This window comes from Aquarana catesbeiana, linkage group LG08 (genome assembly GCF_042186555.1).
Source record: "Aquarana catesbeiana isolate 2022-GZ linkage group LG08, ASM4218655v1, whole genome shotgun sequence".
NCBI classification, from domain to species: Eukaryota; Metazoa; Chordata; class Amphibia; order Anura; family Ranidae; genus Aquarana; species Aquarana catesbeiana.
Genome location: NC_133331.1, coordinates 194615230 through 194635759, shown reverse-complemented (window position 1 = coordinate 194635759; position 20530 = coordinate 194615230). Strand labels below are relative to the sequence as shown.

At 41.4% G+C, this 20530-nt stretch overlaps 1 long non-coding RNA gene across 2 annotated transcripts in view; it reads left to right on the top strand.

The window, feature by feature from the left end:
• Positions 1-20530, top strand: part of LOC141106205 (uncharacterized) — a 210228-nt gene that overhangs the window by 121446 nt on the left and 68252 nt on the right. The window lies entirely within an intron of this gene.

Sequence of the window (20530 nt, the reverse complement as noted above, 5' to 3'; positions counted from 1 at the left end):
CTCCTCTTTTCGAGTTCCCCCGTCGGAGAAGCGCTCTCCTTTGGGACACCCCGCGCGGGCGCGCTCCCGCGTCCTGTTGCTGCGTCTATTGACATGCACGGAGGAGAGCGCTTCTCTGACGGGGGAACTCGAGAAGAGGAGGAGGAGCCACCAGCACCGCTGAGGGACCCCAGAAGAGGAGGATCGGGAGCCACTCTGTGCAAAAACCAACTGCACAGTGGACTCGGCCCGGCATCATTGGATTTGATTGACAGCAGCGGGAGCCGATGGCTGCGCTGCTATCAATCTATCAAATCAGGACAAACAGGATCCAATCAGGACACGACACACCAGCCGTAGCTGGCGTTCTCGTCCCCGGGGGCCAGAAAGACCGGGCTCAGGTAAGTTACATAGATGGCAACTCACCTCCTCATAGAAGGTTAGTAGATTGGTTTGGCAAGAACGATTCTTCATGAATCCATGCTGATTACTGCTAATGATACCGTTCTCATTACTAAAATCTGGTATATAGTCCCTTATCATCCCCTCCAAGAGTTTACATACTATTGATTCAATAGTATGTAAACTCTTGGAGGGGATGATAAGGGACTATATACAAGATTTTAGTAATAAGAACGATATCATTAGCAGTAATCAGCATGGATTCATGAAGAATCGTTCTTGCCAAACCAATTGTTAGAGAAATTATACTTTAAATGTCAGTTATGAAAGACGCCATTTTGATTATCATGGCCTAGAAATAAGTTATAGTGATAATATGGAGTCAGCAATATATATATATATATATATATATACTCAGCAATATAATATGCTTAGATGTGCAGTTTTGAATTTTTGTGTTGACTTGGGGAGTTTTCAAGTCAGTATCCTGTAAGCATTGTTATATGCAGATAACAGTCTGTAACAGACACTTCCACCTTTCCTGTTGTGTCCAGAATAAAGTTGAAAATACATGAGACTGGGCATTTTAAGACAGGAAAGGGGGGTGTCGGGGGCTTATAAAAAACATGTACCATAGTATTCTCTTCAGAAATGATGAAGGCTGCATGAACGTGTAATTCATTTCTCTTGCATATGCAATAAATATTACCTTGATGCCCGAGGACGGTCTGAGATGGTGAAATTATTTCCCTAACAATTTGGTCTTTCGAGCCGGGAGTCCAATTCCCCGAGACGCACTGGCCAACAGTGACCGATGACCGTACGGCAAAACTGTAAGTCCTCCATCTCAAATTAGATGTTAAAAAGAGGCCGGTCTGCTGAACTAGTGCCTCCCGGGCAGCGACTTACCGGATCAGCACAAGAGACCGCTCTCGGGACAAGGTAAGATTTTTATTTTTATTTTATTATCAACCTTTTGTGTTAGACTTGATTAGGAATTTGATGAATAAGGGATTTGAATATATATACATACAATATAGAGATTGATTGAATGTTTATCTGTTTCTGTCCTATCTGCTTTAGTCTTGTTGAGGGGAAATAAGTGGTCACGTATTCCCCGTATAGATCCGTCTGTGGCCATCCTGGATGGGCAGACCTAGTGACTAGCCTGCGTTTTGGGAAGACGCGCTCAGGGCGATCTGGCGGCAGTCGAGCATTGCGGGTGTTCTCTCTTGTGTGTTTTGATCGAAGGTTTATCTGTTTCTGTCCTCCTATCTGCTTACTCTTGTTGAGGGGAAATAAGTGGTCACGTATTCCCCGTATAGATCCGTCTGTGGCCATCTTGGATGGGCAGACCTAGTGACTAGCCCGCGTTTTGGGAAGACGCGCTCAGGGCGACCTGGCGGCAGTCGAGCATTGCGGGTGTTCTCTCTTGTGTGTTCTTGTTTGATTCTTCTGGTTAATTGTCATTTGATATAGGGGTATGGTCTCATACTAATATCCGGGTGCAGATAAAGAAAATTTGTCGATTGGATCTTAGATCCAGACAGCCTTGTAAACTGCAGAAAATCCCTTGGGGACACATAAATAATATGACCGTCCTCTGAAGTTTAGTTCAGCAAGTATTGACTGAACAAAACGTAACAAACCAAATGCAGCCTGACTCTCCACTGTTTGTTGTTCCCCCATGGTCACCTGGGTCACCCGCAGATGCAACCGATTCTCCTATGGCTGCAGCTAAAACCCCTCTCAAAATGACTCTTGCTGTCCAGAGGAGTCCACAAGGGACCCCCTTTACAGCAACTGTTACAAAATTTTTCGGGGACCTGGTGAACCAATTGATATCCCCCTCAGCTGGGGAACAAACAGAATGTGGAGAGGAAAAATTTCCACTAATTGAAGTTCCCAAACCTAGGGCAGGACAAAATGTAGGAGGTATAGTAGTCCCCAACACTATGATGGTCTATCGCCCCTGGACCCCTGAGGATGTTACAAAAACTACTGAAGGGGTACCACATCCCAAGGTTAACATAGCTTAAATCAGGGATGGTATCATGGGAATGATTGCTAACTATCATCTTATTGGGAGGGAAATAGAGCAGGTCACCAGACAGATCCTGGGTCCCGACTGGCATCATGTAGTGGGAGATTGGAGTGGATTAAACAATCAGGGAGTTGTGTTGCCTCATGATGATGCAGCACTAGAAAACAGGAGGAATGCTCTTATAGCAAGGATAGAGAATAGATGGATACGTCGAGCCGACTGGTCCATTATAAATCAGTGTGTGCAGGGAGAAGAGGAAACAGTGGACAATTTCATTGTTAGGATGAGGGAGATTTTCAATAATCACTCAGGAATAGAAGTCCCAGTAAATCAAGTAAACGATAGCCCATATGAGCAACAGCTAAAGGATGCAATCTTGAAGGGGCTGTTTGCCCCATATCAAGTTTGTTATCAAACACATGATCAACCATAGGATCTGCAGACTACAGGGGCTGATAGAGTATGCGAGGCATGCTAAGCGGCACTTCCAATCAAAAAAGAGAGTAAAGAAAGGGAAAGTGTTTATGAAGATGAAGGTAATGATGTGTATGTCATTGAGAAGGAGAACAGAAGGATAGGAAACACCTGAACAAGGCCCCGCATTTAGGACTATGAAAAAAAAAAAAGAGAGAGGGGAGTGTTTCCTGTGAGGTAAAAGAGGTCACTTGGCAAAAGAATGTAGGTCAAGCAGAGAGGAAGATGCATGAAGATGTTGGTATGTCTGCAGAGAGAGAGATACAGAAGAAAATGATGAGAAAGAATCTGAAATTTTGGATGTGTGCACTGTTGAAACTTGTTTGCATGCTAAAGTCAAGTCAGAAATAATCTTGGTTGTGAAGGGTAGATGGCTAACATTTCTCTGTGATACTGGGGCTTGTAGGACCCTAATACACCCGCTGGATATGAAAAGAAAAAGGTGTAGTATATGTAAAATCTGCAAAATGGGTTGATGCACCAGGAGGTCATGTCTGAAGGCCTTACTGTGGAAGATCCACAGACGGGTAAATAGGCTCAGTGTAAAATTGTCATTATGACTAAATGTCCTGTTAATTTGTTGTGTAGAGACATGTTGCACGCTCTTGATATTTCTGTCATACCAGTGGAGGGAGGTCTCAGAGCCCATCGGCTGTGTGAAAAACAAATCACAGCCGTGGATAATGAGCCCTGATACTGGTATAGCCTGGAATTTGCAAACTGAGGGATTAAATATACCCAAAACCCTGGCAGAAATAATTGAAAAAGAGTCTGTGAGGAAAAGGTATAAGGTCCAGACAAACCTCTATTGCACCATGTACTACAGAAAGACCTCTGGGCCTGATAAGTCCTATGAGAAACAGTTAATGAGTCTCACTAACACTGAAGTTCTATTAAAATGTCTGTACTGTGATAAGGAAGGAAATAGCGTGGCTACTTGTCTTCTACCATAGCCTATTCTGCAAATATACAGGCAGGATACTGTACCTCATGTTTCGGTTACCCAGAACCCCAAGGTATCATGGCATGAGCTAGGAGAATTTATCACGAACTGGGTCCAACTGGCAGATGAGAAACTAAAATCCAGAGGGATTCAGAGGTATAGGAGGCATAAGGGAGAGAAAGATGGGTGGAGACTCGTGCAGGATTTACAGTCAGTCAATGGGGCCGTATTGCCGAGGGCCCCGGTGGTCCCAGACATGCATGTCCTCCTGAACGAGCTCTACCCAGAGAACGAGGTATTTTCTGTTATTGATAACAGTAATCCTTCTTTTCCATTCCCTTACACAAAGACAGTCAGTTCTGGGTTGCATTTATGTACACGAAAAAAAAAAAAAAAAGAGGTACACATACACTAGGTTATCCCAGGGATATTGTGAAAGTCCAACTATATTCTCACAAAGAATGTCCAATAATTTGTCTCGGTTTGTACCTCCCAGTGTGAGTTAAATTCTCTTGTATGTGGATGACATTCTGGTAGTAATGTATGTAAAATTACCATGGTTCTGATGCATTTCCTCGCAGACCAAGGTTAAAAGGTCAGCAAAGACTAATTACAACTGTGGAAAGAAAAGGTGAAATGCCTGGGTTACATTTTATCTCAAGAAGGTAGACTTTTGCATGAGATCCGAAAAGAGGCCATCCTTCAAGTCCCCAAATCACATACCAAAAAAATAAATGATGTCATTTCTTGGCATGGCAAATGTCTGTAGAGCATGGATAGCAAATTATGCTATGGAGGTGGAGCCTCTTTCTGATCTCATCTATGGTTCACTAATGGCTGCAAAAGATTCCATTCAGTGGAATGTGCAAGCAGAGGATGCATTTACGAAGGTAAAGCACCTCATTGTGGGTTATGCTTAGCCTTCCTAATTAAAGTAAAACCTTTTATCAAACTGTAGATTGTAAGGAAGGATCTCACGGATGTTCCCTTTCTAGATGCTGACATTACCTTTTGTGTTGATGGGTCTTGTAAAAAGGACGATAAAGGGGTACATCAAACGGCATACGCTATAGTAATACATGACCAGGTCATTGAAGCCAGACCCCTTCCCAGTTCCTACTCTACACAACAAGCTGAAATTATTGCCCTATCTAGGGCCTGTAGTCTAGGGGAAGGGAAGAAAATAAATATTTATGCAGACAGCCAATACGCTTTTTCTACTATACACATATTTGCCCAGCAATGGAAAAATAGGGGTATGATTACGTCCACAGGTAAACTAATCTCACATAGAGATCTTATTCTGGCCCTTCTAGAAAATGTACAGAAACCAACATAAGTGGCTATTTGTAAATGTACAGCACACAGAAAGGGAACAGATCCAATTGCTCTAGGGAATGCACTAACAGACAAGACCGCAAGGGAAGCTACTACAGGACCGCAAAAAACACACATATACTATACAGGTCCCCAAGAGAATGGTGAGGTACGGAAAGCTATTGATAAAACATGGTTATCAGAAATGCAGAAAACATCACCGGCAGGTGAAAAACAAAAGTGGTTATCTAAAGGGGCAACACTGGTCAATGGTATATACACAAGTACAGAAGGTAAACCCATCTTACCTACATCACTATTTAGATATGCTGCGTTATTGAGCCATGGGCAAGCCCATATCTCAAAAGGAGGGATGGTGCAGGTGATCAATAAGGTGTTCACAACATATGGGTTTACGAATGACTCTAGAGATTTATGCCTCACATGTCTGCTTTGTAACAGATACCATGCTCAAGGTGCCCTAAGACCCTTAAGAGGTCATTTCCCACAACCCTCTTATCCCTTTCACACGATATGCATGGATTTTATGATTATTGTTGTTTATAAAGTGGGCGGAAGCTTTTCCTATGGCACACCCAAATGGGCAGTCAGTAGCCAAAGTACTTATTAAAGAGGTGATTCCACTTCATGGGATTCCCTCTGTGATTTACAGTGACAATGGCTCCCATTTTGTAAACCGAACAATACAACAAATTGGTAAATGGTACAATATTGACCTAAAAAAACCACTGTGTCTACCACCCACAATCTGTGGGCACAGTGGAGAGACACAATGGTACTTTAAAGAATAAACTAAGAAAATTGTTGAAGGAAACAGGGAAAAATAAATGGGTTTAGTGTTTGCCAATGGCATTGTTGAGTATAAGAATTACCCCTACTGCTAAAGGACTAACACCGTATGAAATGTATGGTAAACCTTATTATATTCAATAACTAGCCACCGTTCCTCTCCCTAAAGAGGAAATAGACTTGACTTGTATAATAAGAATGTTCTCATAAAATATAACTGGGTCAGAATGTGTAGATGAGAAAAGAGCTATCCTAAGACTATGATGCAAAGTATACCCCCATCAGTACAAGCATTACCAGGAAATTTTACTTGTTTTTCTAAAAATAGTAATGGTACAAATGTTGGCACCCTGTCCCCTGAATACTGTGCAATTACAACCCTTACTACAGACATTAAGTATGAACTAAAATGGTTTCAGGAACAGAAACAGCAATTGGCTGATGTTTGGTGTTTGTGTGGAGATAAGAGACTAAGGCCCAGACTGCCACCTAGATGGGAGGGTAGTTGTGCCCTTACCCGATTGCTGCTTCCCTTTTATATAGTTCCTATGAGTAATGAATCAATGAAACTACCAGGTAAATACTTTTTTTTTTTAAACGTATTAAGCGAGAAACACCACAAGGATCATTTGACAATCGAGTGTATATAGGTGTTCCACGAGGAGTTCCAGATGAAATTAAAGCGCAGAATCAAATAACAGCTGGACTCACCTCACTCTTCATATGGGTCCAGCCCAACAAGAACGTCGACTGGATAAACTACATCTACTACAACCAGCAGAGGTTTGTGAATTACACCAGAGATGCTATCAAAGGTATAGCAGCACAATTGGACGCCACCTCTTTGACAGCGTGGCAGAACCGTATAGCGTTGGATATGTTGCTGGCAGAAAGGGGCGGGGTATGCAAAATGTTCGGCACCTTCTGCTGCACTTTTATTCCAAACAATACGGCACCTGATGGAAGTATCACCAAAGCCTTACAAGGCCTACAAATGCTATCCGAAGAATTAGCTGAGAACTCTGGTGTAGAGAACCCCCTGACAGGACTTTTCGGAAAATGGTTTGGTAAATGGGGTGATCTTGCAAAAAGTTTGCTTATCTCTATTGTCATGGCAGCCGCAGTTCTTACATTGTGTGGATGTTGCTGCATTCCCTGTATTAGGGGAATTCTTCAAAGACTGATTGACACATCTTTAACAAAAACTATGCTCCTCCAGAGCGACACGGAACTATACTCGGAACTTGATGATGAATTTACAACTCTCGCTAAGGACTTATCTGTCTAAATGATAATACCTGGTAAAATGAAAAACCTGGAAATTTGAATTATTGACATTATTAGTATAAAAGGGGGGAGATGTTAGAGAAATTATACTTTAAATGTCAGTTATGAAAGACGCCATTTTGATTATCATGGCCTAGAAATAAGTTATAGTGATAATATGGAGTCAGCAATATATATATATATACTCAGCAATATAATATGCTTAGATGTGCAGTTTTGAATTTTTGTGTTGACCTGGGGAGTTTTCAAGTCAGTATCCTGTAAGCATTGTTATATGCAGATAACAGTCTGTAACAGACACTTCCACCTTTCCTGTTGTGTCCAGAATAAAGTTGAAAATACATGAGACTGGGCATTTTAAGACAGGAAAGGGGGGTGTCGGGGGCTTATAAAAAACATGTACCATAGTATTCTCTTCAGAAATGATGAAGGCTGCATGAACGTGTAATTCATTTCTCTTGCATATGCAATAAATATTACCTTGATGCCCGAGGACGGTCTGAGATGGTGAAATTATTTCCCTAACACCAATCTATTAACCTTCTATAAGGAGGTGAGTTGCCATCTAGATAAAGGAAGGCCCGTAGATGTGGTGTATCTGGATTTTGCAAAAGCATTTGACACAGTTCCCCATAAACGTTTACTGTACAAAATAAGGTCCGTTGGCATGGACCATAGGGTGAGTACATGGATTGAAAACTGGCTACAAGGGCGAGTTCAGAGGGTGGTGATAAATGGGGAGTACTCGGAATGGTCAGGGGTGGGTAGTGGGGTTCCCCAGGGTTCTGTGCTGGGACCAATCCTATTTAATTTGTTCATAAACGATCTGGAGGATGGGATAAACAGTTCAATCTCTGTATTTGCGGACAATACTAAGCTAAGCAGGGCAATAACTTCTCCGCAGGATGTGGAAACCTTGCAAAAAGACCTGAACAAATTAATGGGGTGGGCGACTACATGGCAAATGAGGTTCAATGTAGAAAAATGTAAAATAATGCATTTGGGTGGCAAAAATATGAATGCAATCTATACACATGGTAGGTTAATTGGATCCTGTCTAAATTGTCCCTAGTATGCATGAATGTGAGGTAGGGACCGTAGATTGTAAGCTCCTTGAGGGTAGGGACTGATGTGAATGTACAATGTATATGTAAAGCGCTGCGTAAAATTGACGGCGCTATATAAGTACCTGAAATAAATCAAATAAAAAAAATACATACACTGGGGGGAGAACCTCTGGGGGAATCTAGGATGGAAAAGGACCTGGGGGTCCTAGTAGATGATAGGCTCAGCAATGGTATGCAAGGCCAAGCTGCTGCTAATAAAGCAAACAGAATATTGGCATTAAAAGGGGGATCAACTCCAGAGATAAAACGATAATTCTCCCGCTCTACAAGACTCTGGTCCAGCCGCACCTGGAGAATGCTGTCCAGTTCTGGGCACCAGTCCTCAGGAAGGATGTACTGGAAATGGAGCGAGTACAAAGAAGGGCAACAAAGCTAATAAAGGATCTGGAGGATATTAGTTATGAGGAAAGGTTGCGAGCACTGAACTTATTCTCTCTGGAGAAGAGACGCTTGAGAGGGGATATGATTTCAATATACAAATACTGTACTGGTGACCCCACAATAGGGATAAAACTTTTTCGCAGAAGAGAGTTTAATAAGACTCGTGGCCACTCATTACAATTAGAAGAAAAGAGGTTTAACCTTAAACTACGTAGAGGGTTCTTTACTGTAAGAGCGGCAAGGATGTGGAATTCCCTTCCACAGGCGGTGGTCTCAGCGGGGAGCATTGAAAGCTTCAAGAAACTATTAGATAATCACCTGAATGACCGCAACATACAGGGATATGTAATGTAATACTGACATTTAATCACACACATAGGTTGGACTTGATGGACTTATGTCTTTTTTCAACCTCACCTACTATGTAACTATGTAACTAAGAAAGCAATGTCACCAAGTCTATATAAGGGTATGTAATGAAAATCAAAAAGTTTTATTGAAAATTTTTAATTAGCATGTTGATGATGAAGGGATGAAGCAGGAAGGATGCCCCTCCTGCTAGACTCTCCTTAGGAATATACACTATATTACCAAAAGTATTGGGACACCTGCCTTTACACGCACATGACCTTTAATGGCATCCAAGTCTTAGTCTGTAGGGTTCAATATTGAGTTGGCCCAGCCCTTTGCAGCTATAAAAGCTTCAACTCTTCTGGGAAGGCCGTCCACAAGGTTTAGGAGTGTGTCTATGGGAATGTTTGACCATTCTTCCTGAATTTGTGAGGTCAGACACTGATGTGGACGACAAAACCAGAGAAAATTCCCAGCTCAACTCGCCAACTAGTCTGCTTACCGACTGAATGAACCTGTCTAACAGTCTGCGTTAAAAATAGGGGTTTAGTTATTAGCACACATTTGCAAATGCAGGCATAAGCTGCAGGGCCCCTTCACGACACCCTGTATCACCTGCAGTCCTAACCCTTGCAAATTTATGAGCGTCTCCAACAGTGGAAGCACATGCATTCTAATGGATAAATAGAGGGCAGGTGGACGAGAAGGCCTGGCTCGCAGTCTCCGCTCTAATTCATCCCAAAGGTGTTCTATCGGGTTGAGGTCAGGACTCTGTGCAAGCCAGACAAGTACCTCCACCCCAAAATCACTAATCCATGTCTTTATGGACCTTGCTTTGTGCACTGGTGCGCAGTCATGATGGAACAGGAAGGGGCCATCCCCAAACTGTTCCCACAAAGTTGGGAGCATGAAATTGTCCAAAATGTCTTGGTATGCTGACATCCTAAGAGTTCCCTTCACTGGAACTAAGGGGCCAAGCCCAACCCCTGAAAAACAACCCCAACACCATAATCCCCCCTCCACCAAATGATTTGGATCAGTGTACAAAGCAAGATCCATTAGGACATAGATGAGCAAGTTTTGGGTGGAGGAACTTGACTGGCCTGCACAGAGGCCTGACTTCAACCTGACAGAACACCTTTAGGATGAATTAGAGCGGAGACTGTGAGCCAGGCCTTCTCATCCAACATCAGTGCCTGACCTCACAAATGCACTTCTGGAAGAATGGTCAAACATTCCCATAGACACCCTCCTAAACCTAGTGGGTAACCTTCCCAGAAGAGTTGAAGCTGTTATAGCTGCAAAGGGCGGAGCCAACTCAATATTGAACCTTACGGACTAAGACTGGGATATATATATATATATATATATATACACACACACACACACACGGGTGGAAAGTATTTTGGGGGGGACCTCCATGTCCTGTTATTGGTGTCTTGGTATGCTGACATCTTCACTGGAACTAAGGGGCCAAGCCCAACCCCTAAAAAAACAACCCCCCACCATAATCCCCCCCACCAATCCTTACACTTGGCACAATGCAGTCAGGTAATTACCGTTCTCCTGGCAACCACCAAACACAGACCCATCCATTGGATTGGCAGACAGAGAAGTGTGACACCAGAGGACACGCCTCCTCCGCTCTGAGTCCGGTGGCGGCGTGCATTGCACTCGGTGATGGAAGATCGGACGCTGGAAGTTGTTATAGCTCCAAAGGGCGGAGCCAACCCAATATTGAACCCTATGGACTGAGACTGGGAGGCCGTTGAAGTTCATGTGCGTGTGTAAAGGCAGGCGTCCCAATACTTTTGGTAATATAGTGTATGTAGGTTGGCATGAAAGCATTCCTCTGGAAAAAACCACAATGACAATTATATGTATGAATGAAAGAGGTAATAGCAAATCAAAGTAGCACTACAATGTCAGAAGTAACAAAAGGTAAATAAAGGGGGGGGTCACACTAATTTCTGGGTCTAGCATTGTCAGGGGAATGGGGCTGGACACCCATTTATGTCATAGTTCATCCAAGAGATGAGGTTTCTTCCTAAGTCCAATAATAAGCTTATACAAAGGCGGACTATCATTTATCAGTTGAGGCCAGGTGGTCAGAGTAGGACGAGTAGTTCCTTTCCAAGACAGAAGTACAGTCTTCTTGGCAATGAAGTACATACAGTGCCTTGCAAAAGTATTCACCCCCCTTTGCATTTTTCCTGTTTTGTTGCCTCACAACCTGGAATTAACATGGATTGTTTGAGGATTTGCATCATTTCATTTACAGAACATGCCCACAACTTGGAAGATTTTTAAAAAATTTTTTATTGTGAAGCAAACAACAAATAGGACAAAATAGCAGAAAAAGTCAATGTGCAAAACTATTCACCCCCCTAAAGTCAATACTTTGTAGAGCCACCTATCACAGCTCCAAGTCGCTTTGGATAAGTCTCTATGAACTTGCCACATCTTACCACTGGGATTTTTACCCATTCCTCCTACAAAACTGCTCCAGCTCCTTCAAGTTGGATGGTTTTGCGCTTGTGAACAGCAATCTTTAAGTCTGACCACAGATTTTCTATTGGATTGAGGTCTGGGCTTTGACTAGGCCATTCCAACACATTTACATGTTTCCCCTTAAACCACTCAAGTGTTGCTTTAGCAGTGTGTTTGGGGTCATTGTCCTGCTGGAAGGTGAACCTCTGTCCTAGCCTCAAATCACACAAAGAGTGCTACAGGTTTTGTTCAAGAATATCCTTGTATTTAGCACCATCTATCTTTCCCTCCACTCTGACCAGTTTCCCAGTCCCGACTGCTGAAAAACATCCCCCCAGCATGATGCTGCCACCACGTTTCACAGTGGGCATGGTATTTTTTGGGTGATGTGATGTGTTAGGTTTGCCCCAGACATAGCGTTTTCTCTGATGGCCAAAAAGTTCAGTTTTAGTCTCATCAGACCAGAGCACCTTCCTCCATACATTTTGGGAGTCTCCCACATGCCTTTTCCCAAACTCAAAACGTGCCATTTAGTTTTTTGCTGAAAGTAATGTCTTTCTTCTGGCCACTCTGCCATAAAGCCCAACTCTATGGAGCGTACGGCTTATTGTGGTCCTATGTACAGATACTCCAGTCTCTGCTGTGGAACTCTGCAGCTCCTCCAGGGTTACCTTAGGTCTCTGTGCTGCCTCTCTGATTAATGCCCTCCTTGCCCGGTCCGTGAGTTTTGGTGTGCGGCCGTCTCTTGGCAGGTTGGCTGTTGTGCCATGTTCTTTCCATTTGGTTATGATAGATTTGATGGTGCTCCTAGGGATCATCTAAGATTTGGATATTTTTTTATAACCTAACCCTGACTTGTACTTCTCAACAACATTGTCCCTTACTTGTTTGGAGAGTTCCTTGGTCTTCATGGCAGTGTTTGGTTAGTGGTGCCTCTTGTTTAGGTGTTGCAGCCTCTGGGGCCTTTCAGAAAAGTGTGTCTATGTAATGACAGGTCATGTGACACTTAGATTGCACACAGGTGGACATCATTTCACTAATTATGTGACTTCTGAAGGTAATTGGTTGCACCAGAGCTTTTTATTGGCTCCATAACAAAGGGGGTGAATACATACGCACATGACAATTATCCGTTTTTTATTTCTGAAAAATAGTTTTATGTATATATTTTTCTAATTTTACTTCACCAACTTAGACTATTGTGTTCTGATCCATCACATATAATTCATATTAAAAAAAACATTGAGCTAAAAGCTGTAATGTAAAAAAATAGGTAAAAAGCCAAGGGGGTGAATACTTTTGCAAGGCACAGAGAATCCTCCATAGAGATCTATGGGGACATGCTGGGACTTGTAGTTCATACAGAGAATCCTCCATAGAGGTCTATGGGGACATGCTGGGACTTGTAGTTCATACAAAGAATCCTCCATAGAGGTCTATGGGGACATGCTGGGACTTGTAGTTCATACAAAGAATCCTCCATAGAGGTCTATGGGGACATGCTGGGACTTGTAGTTCATACAGACAATCCTCCGTAGAGGTCTATGGGGACATGCTGGGACTTGTAGTTCATACAGAGAATCCTCCATAGAGATCTATGGGGACATGCTGGGACATGTAGTTCATACACAGAGAATCCACCATAGAAGTCTATGGGGACATGCTGGGACATGTAGTTCATACACAGAGAATCCTCCATAGAGCTTTATGGGGGACATGCTGGGACATGTAGTTCATACAGAGAATCCTCCATAGAGGTCTATGGGGAAATGCTGGGACATGTAGTTCATACAGAGAATCCTCCATAGAGGTCTATGGGGACATGCTGGGACTTGTAGTTCATACAGACAATCCTCCGTAGAGGTCTATGGGGACATGCTGGGACTTGTAGTTCATACAGAGAATCCTCCATAGAGGTCTATGGGGACATGTTGGGACTTGTAGTTCATACAAAGAATCCTCCATAGAGGTCTATGGGGACATGCTGGGAGTTACTATACTATACTGTACATGGACAGAATTTGCACTAAGCCAACATTTCTGTATTAAAAATCCTTTCTTTTTTTTTATTGATCATTATCATGAAAATTAAAAGAAAGAAATGCTTGAAATATAACACAGTCTGTGTGTAAGACATTTATATAAAATATATGAGTTTCACTTTTTGAATTGAATTACTGAAATAAATTAACTTTTTGAGGATATTCTAGATTTTTGACAGGCACCTGTAATCAATAAAGTGTATTTTTGGTCAAAACCCTATTTTTTTTTGTTTTTGTATCGATAAAGTTGAATTTAAAAAAAAAAATAATTGAAAAGTGTAAAAAATATATATTTAAATGAAATAAAATAAAAATAAATTGTTTCTCAGATGTGCACAATTATTAAATCTTGACTTTTTTGGGTATCTATTTACTCATCTTAACCTCATGTCTTATATTTAAAAAAAAAAAAAGTAGGTATTATATGGTGTTTGTGTGCACTAAAATGCATTTGTGTCTTTACTGTTAAAAAAAAAATGCATTTGTGTATTTTTTTTCCCTGAAAATTTGCATTTAATAAACAGCTGCACGAATATCGTGTGACGTAAAATATGGCAACAACCAACATTTAATTCTCCAGGGTCGCTCCTTTCAGAAAATATATCATGTTTGGCTATTATAAGCCATTTTTCTAGCTAAAAAACATCTTTATTGTAACAAGTGTGTGAGAAATGTCAAAACTGTCTCTGGCAGCGAAGGGTTAACAGGTTTACAAATTTGAATTTTTTGTGTTAGAAAAAAAAAAAAATCTCATGTGACATGACCGTGTATACATATGTCAGTTTTTCAGTTAGAAAAAAATAAATAAAAAATGATTACATCTTGTCTTTTTGGGTATCTATTTACTCATCTCAACCTCATATTTTATATTTTATAAAAATTATAATAATAATTATTATCATAAGACATTTTTCTAGCTAAAAAACATGTTTATTTTAATGTGTGTGAGAAGTGTCAAAAATGTCTCTGGGCAGCGAAGGGTAAACTTGTCAGGTGGAAAAAAAAAGAGGCCATGTGACATGCCCATATATGGGCATGTCACATGCCCATTTAATGTGTGTGAGAAGTGTCAAAATTGTCTCTGGGCAGCGAAGGGTTAACTTGTCAGGTGGAAAAAAAAAGAGGCCATGTGACATGCCCATATATGGTCATTGATGATGTCATTGATGATGTCACATTCCTGACATAAGGAGCTCTGGTGGCAGTTGGGCTCACTCACAGAATTTCTCTTGTAGGGAAAGGACGTGAGATCTGTTGCTCTGAGACACGTTGCTTATTATTTTATAATTGGCTCGTTTTCATAGTGACAGAAGTGCGATTAAGTCAGCGGATCTTCTGTTTATCATCAAAGGAGATCCAAATATGCAATCAAAAATGGTTGCAACCTTACCATCAGAAAACCAGCCCCCCGCACAGCCCAAAGCCCCTCGTAGGGGGGTGTGTAAGGGTATCAGGCGGGGGTTCAGGGCAGTTCTTAACACCATCTGCCCCTGTATTCATCTAAAATCCCGACAGAGACACCCAGAAGGTATGTAGGATTTCATTCAATTATAATGCTTTCAGAAAATATTTCATATTTGGCTATTATAAGCCATTTAAATAGCTAAAAAACATGTTTATTGTAACAAGTGTGTGAGAAATGTCAAAACTGTCTCTGGCAGTGAAAGGTTAACAGATTTACAAATTTAAATTTTTTGTCAGTTAGAAAAAAAAAAAAGTCATGTGACATGGCCATCTACATATTTGAATTGTTTGTCAGTTAGAAAGAAAAAAAAAAAATTAATATCTTGACTTTTTGGGTATCTACTCATCTCAACCTCATGTTTTAAAAAAAAAAACTAGGTATTATGTGGTGTTTGTGTGCGCTAAAATGCATTTAAGTGTATTTTTTCCCTGAAAATTTGCATTTCATAAACAGCTGCGCGAATATCGTGTGACATAAAATAGGGCAACAACCACCATTTAATTCTCCAGGGTCGCTGCTTTCAGAAAATATATCATGTTTGGCTATTAGAAGCCATTTTTCTAGCTAAAAAACATCTTTATTGTAACAAGTGTGTGAGAAATGTCAAAACTGTCCCTGGCAGCGAAGGGTTAACAGGTTTACAAATTTGAATTTTTTGTCAGTTAGAAAAAAAAAAAAAAAAAAAAAAAGCTCATGTGACATGACCGTGTATACATATGTCAGTTTTTCAGTTAGAAAAAAATAAATAAAAAATTATTAAATCTTGTCTTTTTGGGTATCTATTTACTGATCTCAACCTCATATTTTATATTTTATAAAAATTATAATAATAATTATTATCATAAGACATTTTTCTAGCTAAAAAACATGTTTATTTTAATGTGTGTGAGAAATGTCAAAACTGTCCCTGGGCAGCGAAGGGTTAACTTGTCAGGTGGAAAAAAAAAGAGGCCATGTGACATGCCCATATATGGTCATTGATGATGTCATTGATGATGTCACGATCCTGATATCAGGAGCTCTGGCGGCAGTTGGGCTCACTCACAGAATTTCTCTTGTAGGGAAAGGACGTGAGATCTGTTGCTCTGAGACACGTTGCTTATTATTTTATAATTGGCTCGTTTTCATAGTGACAGAAGTGCGATTAAGTCAGCGGATCTTCTGTTTATCATCAAAGGAGATCCAAATATGCAATCAAAAATGGTTGCAACCTTACCATCAGAAAACCAGCCCCCCGCACAGCCCAAAGCCCCTCGTAGGGGGGTGTGTAAGGGTATCAGGCGGGGGTTCAGGGCAGTTCTTAACACCATCTGCCCCTGTATTCATCTAAAATCCCAACAGAGACACCCAGAAGGTATTTAGGATTTCATTCAAGAAACTGGATATACATACACATATATATATATATATATATATATATATATATATATATATATATATACACATATACACACATCTATATATATATTATATATATATAATCAAATCTAATCTCAGCTCACTCCTTCAGATGGCAGTTGGCCGATCTGCTCAGATGGCAGTTGGCCAGCTGGAGACATGAATCAGGTGTGAGGGAGGAATGCCCCAATCTCATTGGCTGCCCAATATGAAGGAGAACACACAACAGACCCATCACAATTTTGAATTATAAATGTAAAAGCAAAGTGTATATATACATACATACATACATACACACACATACATATATATATATATATATATATATATACATACATACATACATACATATATACATATATATATATATATATATATATATATACATACATACATACATATATATATATACACACATACATACACACATACACACACATATATATATAGAAGCACATACAGTATATATATATGATATAGATATATCTATATGTCTGACTATGTGACTGTAGAGCATGAGAAAAGTTCAGATCGCACCCTTGCTGCATAACTAATGTAATAATATAGAGAATAAATACAGAATACTGGGATCATTATTATTTAGGATTTATCAGAATAATGAAAATGAATTGAGAGGAAGCATCATTACAGAACAAGAAAATATATTTTAATGTCCTCAGATTTGTATATTATAAAACAGAAAGAATTAAATGTTGTTTTTTTTTCTCTCTCCAGGAGAATATGATCCATCATCTCCCAGTGTCACCTCCCCCACCTTGGAGGGGGAGAACAACCCACTGGTTCCATCCGCCAGTGAGGATGAAGCAACACCGGTTATGACTGTGGAGGACCAACCAAGTGCAGTCTCCCCATCTACCATCGAGGGTGAGCAAACTGCACTGGTTCCATCCACCAGTCAGGATGAGGCAACACCGGCTATGACTGTGGAGGACCAACCAAGTGCAGTCTCCCCATCTACCATCGAGGGTGAGCAAACTGCACTGGTTCCATCCACCAGTGAGGATGAGGATGAGGCAACCATAGTATCTCTGACTGTGGAAGGCCATCAATATCCAGTCATCCCATCCACAAAGGACAGTGAGGATACTCCATTGGCTACCACCACCAGTGAGAGTATAATTAAATTGGACACAGCAATGGAGGACCAGCAAAGTATCATCTCTTCAGAGATCGTGGAGGGTGAAAACCCACAGGCTCCATCCACCAGTGAGATGAAACTGGATACAGTTAATGAGAACCAGCAAAATTCACTCACTCCTTCTAATGATGAGGTTGAAAACAAATGTTGGGCAGCATTTGCCGACTTCATAAAGCAAAAAGAACCATCAAACTGCAAAATGAGTGAATCACCACCTCTGGTCCCTTCATTGCCTGTGCAGGGTCCACCTCCATCCATCCCCACCATGAACAAGAAGACATCTGAACTGGTCCCACCCAGTATCAGGAAACTATATGTCGAAACCTTCACCTTCCATAAGGTTCTTGGAGAGGGGAGCTTTGGGAAAGTGGTGTTGGCCACCCATCCAGCCACTGACCAAAAGCTGGCGGTGAAGTTCATCTCAAAGAGAAAACTACTGAGATCTGGACCCTCTCTTGCGCTCACAGAAAGATGTATTCTGGAAGAAGGCAGAGAGTGCCCATACATCACCCATATATATGGATCTTTCCAAACAAAGGTAAGTATTTTAATCTCCCAATTTCTTCTTCTCTTTCCTGTACTGCGCTCCACTATTGATCCAGACCCCCTACAATAGTTATGCAAATGGTGACTTTTTTGGGAGTCAAAACTTACACAAGGCTAAGCATCCCCCTGCACCATGAGATGACAATGTTCAGACCTGTCATCTAGTCCTTCAGCCACTAAGTACTAAATTGGAGGAGGCAGAAGAAAGCTTCACTTGTGTCCCACATCAGGCTCTTCTGAGTGTTCTGGCTGTAGATCAGGGTAATGCAGTAAAGGTGAGAGAAGAAGTCTCTAGAGTGCTTCCTACAAGGCTGGAGCTTTGTGACACAAACTGTACAGAGTAGAGGCTTTCCTTCAAGAAACCATATACTGAGAGGCTGCCATTACTGACTTTAGACATTACTAGTTTCCTGGCTGTCTCTGGCCTTAAAACTTTGAGTCACTGAGTCAGAACACGTCTACAACTGGCTAGACAGGAGAAGTCAGGACTCCTGATTGACATACATCTTCCAGGATGGGAAGCCAAAATATAGAAGCCATTGGGCCACCATAATAACCAGACAAAACTAGTATTGTGGTAATGATCATCCAGCAATGGCGGTCTACTATTCTTCTCTGTCCGGTTTTCCAGAGTTCCCCCCAAGGAAGCATTTAGTTAAGATGCCACACTGCACTCTCTGCTGGTGTGCGGGTCTTCATATATTCCTTCACAAAGTGAAAACTTCAATGTCTATAACGTAACCTGTTTTTCTTATTTTCACAGAATCATCTGGCCTTTGTTATGGAGTATCTGAGCGAAGGAGATCTCGCCGAATTCATAAGATATTCAGCTCCATTTCCGCTGGACATCTTAAGGTAAGTTTGATGTCGGGGTCACTTTGGAGTCGGGGGAGGCTGACCACTGAGGACAGGCAGTGACCTAGCCAGGCCCCTCCAGCTGATCCCGTCCATCTATACCCCTATGTACTATAGGGAGAAGTTACTTTATCTTTACCATTAACTGATCTGTGATGATTTTTGATGCTAATCCATGTATTTCTTTCTCCATCAGAAACCTAACAGCGGAAATTATTTGCTGCCTGCAATTCCTGCACGCCAGAGAGATCGTTCACAGAGATCTGAAGCCGGAAAACATCCTCTTAGACGAAGATGGCCACGCCAGAGTTGCGGATTTTGGATTGTCAGCGAAGGGAGTCACCGAGTCTAAGAGAACTAACGGAATTGTAGGGACACCAATCTACATGGCCCCAGAAGTAAGTATGAACCCGATATCAGACTTAATTATAACATTTATCAAGATATACCAATTATTATGATTGGATATAGAGAAGAGATAAAGGGGTGCTCCACTTCCACTAAATGGAGAATGTTTCCACTGGTGCCCCCGGTTGCTTTTAGTGGGTTTCCAGGCCAGAACAATATCCCCAACAAAAGCTGGGAAGTTCTGAGTCATGGAGCAGTGTTGGGGCTTCTTTGTAGGGGACATTGAGGCTGAGTGTAGATGGATTCATCTGCCTGGCCCATTTCACACATATGAATGCGGTAAAACCTCCAGTAACTGCTCACCCACTGTTTCCCTTCTCCTCTTTAACATGGGGAGCGCTTGTGAACATTGAGCTATTGGGGTCAGTATACCTTCATCCACCTACTTTAAATGGGGCAATTAAAGGGCACCTCTAGGCAAAGCCCTAGACTGTTTAACCCCTTTCTATTCTATCCAACGTTTAAAAAAAAAAAAAGGTTTTGACTATTCTTGCCCTTTAAGCCCCACCTCCAATATTCGCAAGCTCCACTTCAGTTTGATGCCGTTTCATTGCAATTTTAGTCATGCATGAGCTTTATACATCACATATGTCACTATGTTATCATCTCTGTCCTCTGCCTGGTCTGACAATGTGCTCATCCCTTTTTCTCTTATGTTTCTTCAGGTCTTGCAAGAAATGGATTATTTCAGCATGGTTGACTATTTCTCCCTTGGAGTTATAGTATACGAGATGGCGTTTGGCAAACATCCCTTCATCACCAGTACTGACGACTGGGAACAAATAAAGATGAAAATGATTTATATGGAGCCCGATTTTGAGGAGGGTATGGACCCTGACCTCCATAACCTCTTAGTTAGGGTAAGTTACAGAGAGCCTCAGCTCCTCTATTGCTCAGATATTGTTATTGGTCATGCAGCATCTCTTTATATTTCATTCTCATATATTTCATTCTTCATTACAGCTTCTGTGGAAAGACCAAGAGGGCCGAAACCATCTAGTCAGTGACATCAGGAGCCATCCGTTCTTCAAGACTATCGACTGGGCAGAGTT